This window comes from Schistocerca nitens, chromosome 5 (assembly GCF_023898315.1).
Source record: "Schistocerca nitens isolate TAMUIC-IGC-003100 chromosome 5, iqSchNite1.1, whole genome shotgun sequence".
Taxonomy (NCBI): Eukaryota; Metazoa; Arthropoda; class Insecta; order Orthoptera; family Acrididae; genus Schistocerca; species Schistocerca nitens.
In genome coordinates this window covers 179,960,569-179,971,076 of record NC_064618.1, presented here as the reverse complement: position 1 = coordinate 179,971,076, position 10,508 = coordinate 179,960,569, and the positions used below count along the sequence as shown (strand labels likewise).

Below are 10,508 nucleotides of genomic sequence, written 5' to 3'. Positions count from 1 at the left end.
CGCAATCTGACTTTCAATAATCCCTACAAAAGAATAGCCCTGACTAACATTAACCTATACCTTTCATGAATCACTTACCTCACAAAAATCTTCGTTATTCGAACTACTGTAATACAGCGAGCGCCAATACTACCAACTAAATAAAAGATTCTAACTACTGAAGGCACTAACTACTGATAGGCAGAGTTAGCAAATGAAAGATTTTGATAGAGAACAAACAATGTATTTACCTTAATAGTGTTCAAAAGTCATAATATATATGTATAATTTGTGACATTCTGTTTGGCTTTTTTTTTTTTAGGTGTGAGCCCCTCCACACTCGCACAAGCATGGTGACCAAGTCAAAAGGTCTACTGTCACATCTGCATTGTTAATATTTAGAGTCAAGGGGATCGCAGGAACGAGGGACTGCGATGTTATCCGTACGTCTGGGTATGGTTACCTATTAATACGGACGCATCTGTGTGATAGAAGTGGTCGAAAAAGCTCGACACAATCAAGCTTTAAAGAAGAGCGGTTTGTAGGGCAGAGGGAAAAAAGTGCCAAGGCAAGTGCCAAGGGAAGAAAACCTCTGCGACAGTGTCAGGTTGAGTAGTAAGGGCAGTAGCGGTTTCTTGCTATCTGTGACAGATCGTGCAAGGTAAGGTTATGTTAGCGGTTGGGTATCATGCATCAGTACCATAGAAGTAATGCCCGATTGTCATGGAATGATCAGTCCTGTCGAGGAGGTGAGCGCTGCTGCTGCTGGGTCGACGATGTCTCCTGGGCCAGCTGCTGCTGCTGTAACATAGCCATGTCGTTTTAGGTTTGTCAGTTCGATGGTCCTCGAAGGAACTGGCAGTGTGATATGTGTTGGAGGTTTTGTTTGTGAGACGTGTATGGCTTCCCTGCGATTACCAGTTCTCATGGCAGAGTCTCAGCTAGCAAGCTAGTCAGTGGCTGTTGTGCAGGGGCTCGCCTCATTTGTGTCGTTTGCTTAGGTGCGCAGTTATCATAGATGGTTAGTCCCTAAGGAGTGTCTTTGGGCGCTTGTGCTTACATCTATGGTTGTAACCAGTTTGGCAAATTTCCTTTTTCTGACGGACACACGTCCAGCTCGTCCGATCATATTAACATCTCGAAACTCTGGCTTCTCTCTCCCCACATCCACCACTGCTTGCGGCTCACCTCCAACTGCACAACACTATGCGCTGTTCACATCCAACTGCCCAACACTGTAATAGAGGATATTCCAACAATGCCAACCAGCCACAGACTGCACACAGCACAGTCAGTGATTTTCATACAGAGCGCCACGTGGCGCTACCAACATAAAAACCTAAACAGCCTACTTACAAACTTCCTGGCAGATTAAACTATGTCCCGGGCCGAGACTCGAACTCGGGACCTTTGCCTTTCGCGGGCAAGTGCTCTACCAACTGAGCTACCCAAGCACGACTCACGCCCCGTCCTCACAGCTTTACTTCTTCCAGTACCTCGCCTCCTACCTTCCAAACTTTGCCGAAGCTCTCCTGCGAACCTTGCAGAACTAGCACTCCTGAAATAAAGGATATTGCGGAGACATGGCTTAGCCACAGCCTGGGGGATGTTTCCAGAAGGCGATTTTCACTCTGCAGCGGAGTGTGCGCTGATATGATACTTCCTGGCAGATTAAAACTGTGTGCCGGGCCGAGACTCGAACTCGGGAAAGGCAAAGGTCCCGAGTTCGAGTCTCGGCCCGGCACACAGTTTTAATCTGCCAGGAAGTTTCGTATCAGCGCACACTCCGCTGCAGAGTGAAAATCTCATTCCAGCCTACTTACAATTTTTAATTGACGCATTTCTTTCATCAGAGATGATTAAGTCTAGTTCCTCTCTTAATACGTATGTCTTGACATCCGCATCTTGTCAAAACTATAGTACCATTATAGTTAGTACGTGAACTCTTCTTCTGGCTCCGAGTTTCCTACACCGTGCGGCGTCTTTAACATCAAACTTCACATCTCCGTCTGTTTCGCAAGCCCACTTCTTGCATACCTCTGTGCCGCATAGCACACCTCACTCCATCGTTTCAGTGTGGTTGGGGGCCTTTTTATCTGTGTCGTGGCGATCTCCAGTGCTCCTATTTTTAAGGGCATTCTTATAAGATGGCCATAGCACGTTAAGCATTTGTTTTCAATTGTATCTACGATATCCTGAGTAACTCCCACCTGTTCTCGTAGCACTTCATTTCTTATTTTGTTTCTCCTTTTTTCTTCAAAACGGTGTCTCCAGAACTGCACTTCAGTTTCCTTTAATTTCTTCTCATTGATCTTGGAGACTTTCCGCAGTTCATCATCACAGAGAGCAGTGCTCTCAGTTATTGTCTCGCAAATCATTCTTTAAAATTTTTTGACTTATTTTTATTCTGAACAATGGAATGTAGCTGCTTGATTGCCATTCTTCCCTTTCTTATACTGTGCTTTATTTCCTCGTTGCTTCCACCCTTGCCCAAGTGAGTGTCCTCAAATATTTACGTGATCGACTAAACTATGGATCCGTCACCCGCAATACTTATACCTCCTACAACCAAATATTTAGTGCAATTTTGTCATATGATGACATGGTTGGAAACTGTGGCTGTTATCAGAAGACAAATGTTGATGATGTCGAGATAGCAACCAGCCACAAATTTATTTTGAGTTCCTTCACTGAAAAGGTACCGTTACCGGTTTAGTATCATTACAATTCATCGTCACATGGCTTTCATGGTTTCATTAGAACATGTGGTGCGTTTTTTATTGATTAGTTGTCCTAAAATATAAATAATACATAATTAAAGGCACGCTACACAGATGGTTTCGTTACAGATTTGCATTGGGATGTGTCTTACGTGACGTACCTGCCATTTAGTTCCCAATCGCAGCGTAGTTAAAACCGGCTTCCTACATAATAATTTTTTTTTTTATACAGAACTGTTCGGTATTGTTATAACTTCTGCTAAACAGTTATGATAGTTTCCAGTATCCCTTATTTTATCTATGATGCGATGATGTGTCAATTGTTCCTCGGATCCTATGTAGAAGTTCTGGATCTTCACCATGAATACCGCCTTGATACCCTCAAGGAAATATTCAAAAAACACGCCACACGACTACACAGGAACTCGAGACACTCGAACAATTCTTTCATCCTCGCTCTGGGAAACTACGATCACAACCATAGGTGGAAGCACAAGAGGTCAAAGACACTACTAGCTAGGGCATAGCCACTTATAGTAAACTAACATACACTAACAAGCGACAAACGTCGGCAAGCCCCTGAATATCAGCAACACTGACTGGTACTTACCAGCTGCTATTAGAGCCGATCAACAGGCCACAGCAGGGACACCGACGAGCTCGCCCACTGACGCACAAACAATCCACCAACATCACCCCACACTGTGCATCCGATACATGACCTATCGGACACAAAAACGATAATAAACCTAACTGTAGCAGGTTGCTGACGCTGAACGAGAGCTCTGCATAGGCACCCAGTGGCAGCCTCCGGGCAACACAACCGCACAACGTCAAAGGTATCGACATGCATGATACCCACTACTTACAAAGCCTACCCTTGCACGACCTATCGCAGGCAGCAAGACATCCGCTACTGCTCTTACCACCCGACCTAACTATCGCAGAGGTTTTTTTTTTTTTCCTTGGCTCTTGCCTTGGAACTTTTTTTACTCTGCCCTTCAAACCGCTACCCTTCGCTCGACTTCGACCCAATCCATCTCCAGATGAGCGCGTATAAATGGTTAACCTTAACCAGACGTACGCAAACATCGCAGTACCCACCTATGGGGCACCTCACTTTAGTGAAAACGAACCCTTATGCAGAGATGGCAGTAGACCTATTGAGTTGGCCATCATGCCGGTATGGGCGTGGAGGGGTTGCGCCTCTTTTTTTTTTTTTTTTTTAAAAAAAAAGTAGTAGTTCGGTCGAGGTGCAGTTATATAGACTTTATTCCCTTGTCGCAGATTTCTTTTTCTGTAAGGCTCTTTCGGGACGCAATTTGAAACAATTTCTGATACGCATTTTTTCTGTTCTGTAACTCACTTATTATCTCACTTCAAGGAAGTATACACTTTTATCATTAACTTCAGAATAGAACGCACTACCCTGTTTATAGATAATACGGGGTGACCTTGCCTCCCATTTCCATACTACCCCGCTAACTGGCAACTCACGACTGACAGTCCATGACGTCTGCATAGTCTCAACAACATCAACAAGAAGAGCTCAGCCCAGAGATAAACCTATCTTATTGAAAGACCACTCGTAACTCGCAGTTTGGTCCCATAGGAAGTTACCACAAATTTCCAAATTTTCCAAAACTGTCCTTTAATTCATATAAACCGGAGTTAAAATTACCAATCAAATCTGAATAATTAGTTCCCATTGACAAATGAGATTTGTATCATTACTGGAGATTTCAAATGCTCAATTAACACAGTTAACTCTTTGATACTGAACTGACACTCTGGAAGCAAATTAAACTGAGCTACAAGTGACAGGTGTGCAGCAGGTCACGTTAGCCAAACAAAGGAGCCCACACCTAGGAGGATTCCCGGAAGGCACTCGGCGGCAGCTGCGCTGGTCAATACCACTGGACCAACAGGCCTTTTTCCCTGAGGAACTGCCGCTGGGCACCAGTCACTGATGTCACGATACAGACACAATCTCCTATAGGGCCGCTAACAGAGTCTGTTTTACAATTTGAACGTGGGAGGAGGAGAAATGCTGTTTTTTGCTAGGTCTGGAAGGACGCTTTTCGTGAAGATAATGTAGTAAACAGGGCTTTGTTCGAATCACATTGACCTTATATATTGAAATGTGGGCTGATAACCCATAGTTAGGCCACATCTGATGGCGTAGCATGCTGCCAAACTGGGGCACTGCAAAAACCTACTGTCTAGCAAAATGTAAATGACGCCATAAGTGGGTAACGTAAATACACTGCTGGACACCGTAAATGCAACACCCTGAAGGAAACATCCGAATCAAGTGAAATTTACACCATGGGTTTGCAGCGATGAGATATGCAACTGGTTAGAATTTCAGCGCAGACGCACATCACGCGCGCCTGTGGCGCCACCTCATAGCGCCATTTAAGGCTTGGCGATTTCGACGAACTTGTTTCACAAGACGATCAGTTATGCCTCGTAGACAACAGCGAACATCGTTTGATCAAGTATCCGAGTTCGACAGAGGAAGGATAGTGGCTTACCGAGATTGTGGATTATCATACAGAGAAATCGCTAGTCGTGTTGGACGAAACCAAACAACTGTAATGCGGATATGTGACCGTTGGATGCAGGAGGGTACGACGGACCGACGTGGTCGATCGCATTCACCTCGGTGCACCACTGCACGTGCTGATAGGCAAATTGTGCGCATGGCAGTGACGGATCGCTCAGTGACATCCCGAACCATAGCACAGCACATTGCGTCTGTAACGCATCATCCAGTGTCTGCGCGTAACATTCGACGCCGTTTACAGCAGAGTGGTCTGTCCGCAAGACGTCCATTGCCTCGTCTACCATTGACGCAGAACCACAGACGTCTCCGTCGCCAATGGTGTGATGACAGACGGATGTGGACCGCAGAATGGAATGACGTTGTCTTTACTGACGAGGCACGCTTCTGTCTGCAGCACCACGATGGTCGGATTCGAGTGTGGAGACACCGTGGAGAGAGGATGCTGGACAGCTGCATTATGCACCGCCACACTGGTCTTGCACCGGGTATTATGGTATGGGGCGGTATTGGATATTACTCTCGCACGTCTCTAGTACGCATTGCCGGTACTTTAAATAGCCGGCGCTACAGATCCGAGGTGCTGGAGCCAGTTGTCCTTCCTTACCTTCAGGGCTCGGCCACAGCCATATTTCAACAGGATAATGCGCGACCACACGTGGCACGCATTGTCCAAAGGTTCTTCGTCAATAACCAGACTGAAGTGCTTCCCTGGCCGGCTCGCTCTCCGGATCTTTCGCCGATAGAAAACATGTGGTCCATGGTTGCTCAACGAGTGACCCAGATTACATCCCCAGCTGCCACACCAGATGATCTTTGGCAACATGTGGAAGCTGCTTGGGCTGCTGTACCCCAGGAACACATCCAACGTCTCTTTGACTCAATGCCGAGACGTGTGTCAGCGGTGATCTCCAACAATGGCGGCTACTCTGGCTACTGATTCTGGCAGGAACCACATGTCACAGACGTCTGTAAACGTAATTTGATACTTGGTCAACATGTTATCTACAAAATAAATTTTGTTGTGCTACCTCTTGTCGTTCTTGGTGTTGCACTTACGGTGACCAGCAGTGTACATTTGAAATTGGAGAGAGAGGCTCGGCTGTGCTGCCAAGAACCCACCTCACTGGCCATAGAAAGTGACTGAGATAGTGCTTGACACAGCTTTTCAGCGCCAATTCTTACAGTGTGTGTTACTGGTTAACAGCCTGAAATCAGAGCCACTCGGTACATCGATAGTTTAGCCATCCGAAATGAGATGAAGAAAGAAGATACGAAAATACGAATCTTCCTTTTAGGAAGCAATCAACACAAAATCATTTTCATCGCCAAGGGCCTTCACCGCCATGGCCCATCTACGCCAGACTACTTCTCCCAGCAGGTGGGTTCCTGCCCGAGCAGATGAGCTGAGGACTTGGACAATTTTTCTGCTGCAGATTAACGTGATGAGATCTGGCGAGTGAGGTTACGCGAGCCATAGAGACAGTAAAATAATTTTTCTGCGTTTCAGTACCTTCAGGCCTCATTCTGAAGACTTGCCTGTAGATTTCACGATCAATATGCTTTCAACTCCGACTGCATTTGGAAACGTATACTCTTCTATAGCGCTATCTGCCTTTTAATACTAACACTCCGGCAATCACGGTACGACATCACGTTTATAAACTTCCTGGCAGATTAAAACTGTGTGCCCGACCGAGACCCGAACTCGGGACCTTTGCCTTTCGCGGGCAAGTGCTCTACCATCTGAGCTACCGAAGCACGACTCACGCCCGGTCTCACAGCTTTACTTCTGCCAGTATCTCGTCTCCTACCTTCCAAACTTTACAGAAGCTCTCCTGCGAACCTTGCAGAACCAGCACTCCTGAAAGAAAGGTTACTGCGGAAACATGGCCTAGCCACAGCCTGGGGGATGTTTCCAGAATGAGATTTTCACTCTGCAGCGGAGTGTGCGCTGATATGAAACTTCCTGGCAGATTAAAACTGTGTGCCCGACCCTGACTCGAACTCGGGCCCTTTGCCTTTCGCGGGCAAGTGCTCTACCATCTGAGCTACCGAAGCACGACTCACGCCCGGTCTCACAGCTTTACTTCTGCCAGTATCTCGTCTCCTACCTCCCGAGTTCGAGTCTCGGTCGGGCACACAGTTTTAATCTGCCAGGAAGTTTCATATCAGCGCACACACCGCTGCAGAGTGAAAATCTCATTCTGGAAACATCCCTCAGGCTGTGGCTAAGCCAGTCTCCGCAGTATCCTTTCTTTCAGGAGTGCTAGTTCTGCAAGGTTCGCAGGAGAGCTTCTGTAAAGTTTGGAAGGTAGGAGACGAGATACTGGCAGAAGTAAAGCTGTGAGACCGGGCGTGAGTCGTGCTTCGGTAGCTCAGATGGTAGAGCACTTGCCCCCGAAAGGCAAAGGTCCCGAGTTCGAGTCTCGGTCGATTCCCGGCGGGGTCAGGGATTTTCTCTGCCTCGTGATGGCTGGGTGTTGTGTGCTGTCCTTAGGTTAGTTAGGTTTAAGTAGTTCTAAGTTCTAGGGGACTTATGACCACAGCAGTTGAGTCCCATAGTGCTCAGAGCCATTTTTTCGAGTCTCGGTCGGGCGCACAGCTTTAATCCGCCAGGAAGTTTCATATCAGCGCACACTCCGCTGCAGAGTGAAAATCTCATTCTGGAAACATCCCCCAGGCTGTGGCTAAGCCATGTCTCCGCAGTATCCTTTCCTTCAGGAGTGCTAGTTCTGCAAGGTTCGCAGGAGAGCTTCTGTAAAGTTTGGAAGGTAGGAGACGAGATACTGGCAGAAGTAAAGCTGTGAGACCGGGCGTGAGTCGTGCTTCGGTAGCTCAGATGGTAGAGCACTTGCCCCCGAAAGGCAAAGGTCCCGAGTTCGAGTCTCGGTCGATTCCCGGCGGGGTCAGGGATTTTCTCTGCCTCGTGATGGCTGGGTGTTGTGTGCTGTCCTTAGGTTAGTTAGGTTTCAGTAGTTCTAAGTTCTAGGGGACTGATGACCACAGCAGTTGAGTCCCATAGTGCTCAGAGCCATTTTTTCGAGTCTCGGTCGGGCGCACAGCTTTAATCCGCCAGGAAGTTTCATATCAGCGCACACTCCGCTGCAGAGTGAAAATCTCATTCTGGAAACATCCCCCAGGCTGTGGCTAAGCCATGTCTCCGCAGTATCCTTTCCTTCAGGAGTGCTAGTTCTGCAAGGTTCGCAGGAGAGCTTCTGTAAAGTTTGGAAGGTAGGAGACGAGATACTGGCAGAAGTAAAGCTGTGAGACCGGGCGTGAGTCGTGCTTCGGTAGCTCAGATGGTAGAGCACTTGCCCCCGAAAGGCAAAGGTCCCGAGTTCGAGTCTCGGTCGATTCCCGGCGGGGTCAGGGATTTTCTCTGCCTCGTGATGGCTGGGTGTTGTGTGCTGTCCTTAGGTTAGTTAGGTTTCAGTAGTTCTAAGTTCTAGGGGACTTATGACCACAGCAGTTGAGTCCCATAGTGCTCAGAGCCATTTTTTCGAGTCTCGGTCGGGCGCACAGCTTTAATCCGCCAGGAAGTTTCATATCAGCGCACACTCCGCTGCAGAGTGAAAATCTCATTCTGGAAACATCCCCCAGGCTGTGGCTAAGCCATGTCTCCGCAGTATCCTTTCCTTCAGGAGTGCTAGTTCTGCAAGGTTCGCAGGAGAGCTTCAGTAAAGTTTGGAAGGTAGGAGACGAGATACTGGCAGAAGTAAAGCTGTGAGACCGGGCGTGAGTCGTGCTTCGGTAGCTCTCAGATGGTAGAGCACTTGCCCGCGAAAGGCAAAGGTCCCGAGTTCGAGTCAGGGTCGGGCACACAGTTTTAATCTGCCAGGAAGTTTCATATCAGCGCACACTCCGCTGCAGAGTGAAAATCTCACTCTGGATCACGTTTATAATTTATCACTGCTACACATTTATTAGTATGAGACCGCCACATCCTTTAACCCTCGCATTACATATTCACGTGAACAAGTAGAAGAAGAGGATGATGATGAAGAAGAAGAACACGAAGACACCGGAGATTTGTTTGTTTCTAGAAATGGACTACAATTTTCTAGTGAACCGCCAAAAGGTGGGCGGCGTCGACGTCACAAAAGTTTGAATGTAACAGCTGGCCCAGTGAATGACGGAAAAACAATCAAAATAATAACAGAGTCATTTTTATTATTTATCTCACCGGAAATCGTGAACATCACTGTAGAAGAAACGAACAGGGAAGCCAAACGAGTAATTTTTTTGTGTAATGCAGCTCATTCTTCAAATGGTTCAAATGGCTCTAAGCACTATGGGACTCAACATCTATGGTCATCAGTCCCCTAGAACTTAGAACTACTTAAACCTAACTAACCTAAGGACATCACACAACACCCAGTCATCACGAGGCAGAGAAAATCCCTGACCCCGCCGGGAATCGAACCCGGGAACCCGGGCGTAGGAAGCGAGAACGCTACCGCACGACCACGAGATGCGGACGCAGCTCATTCTTCGAACAAAACGACATGGAGAGATATAAATGCAACTGAAGTGTACGCTGTATTAGCAATTCTAATAGGAGCTGGTCGAACTCATGGACATCTCACAAGTGCTTCCGATCTGTGGGGAGGTAATGTTTCCTTTCGGCAACCATTCTTTTCTGCTGCCATGTCAAGAAAGCGATTTTTGTCTATACTGAAATTCTTGCGATTTGACATCAGAGACACAAGAGCACAGAGAACTGAAGAAACCAAGGACAAGCTACAAGCCATCAGGGTAGTGTTCGACAAATTTCAATCTAACTTGTGCAAGAACTTCTACCCTTATGAATACTTGGCTATTGATGAACGATTAGCAACGTGCCAAGGAAACTGCCCTTTTAGAGTTCATATGAAGCGCAAGCCTGACAAGTATGGCATTAAAATTTGGGTTTGTGCTGATGTGAAGACATCTTACTTTTTACGGATCGAAATTTACGCAGGAATGGTGGACAATACTCGGGAAATGAATCAACGACAGAGAGTTGTTTTCGATCTGATGGAACCATTTCTGAATAACTGTCATGGTGTGACAACTGATAATTTTTCACCAGTTTTCCAGTGGCTGCTGAACTACTAAAACGAAACACGACATTGGTTGGTACCTTGCGTTCCAATAAGAAAGAGATTCCGAAGGAATTCTTGCCAAACAGAAAGAAAGAAGTTCACTCTTCAATGTTTGGTTTCACAAATGACTTGACCCTAGTTCCCTACGTTCCACAG

At 46.8% G+C, this 10,508-nt stretch overlaps 1 non-coding gene across 1 annotated transcript; it reads right to left on the bottom strand.

The window, feature by feature from the left end:
• Window positions 1–1,358: 1,358 nt before the first annotated feature.
• Window positions 1,359–1,433, bottom strand: Trnas-cga (transfer RNA serine (anticodon CGA)). Its single transcript has one exon. It is a non-coding gene; the product is annotated as a tRNA-Ser (tRNA).
• Window positions 1,434–10,508: the final 9,075 nt, after the last annotated feature.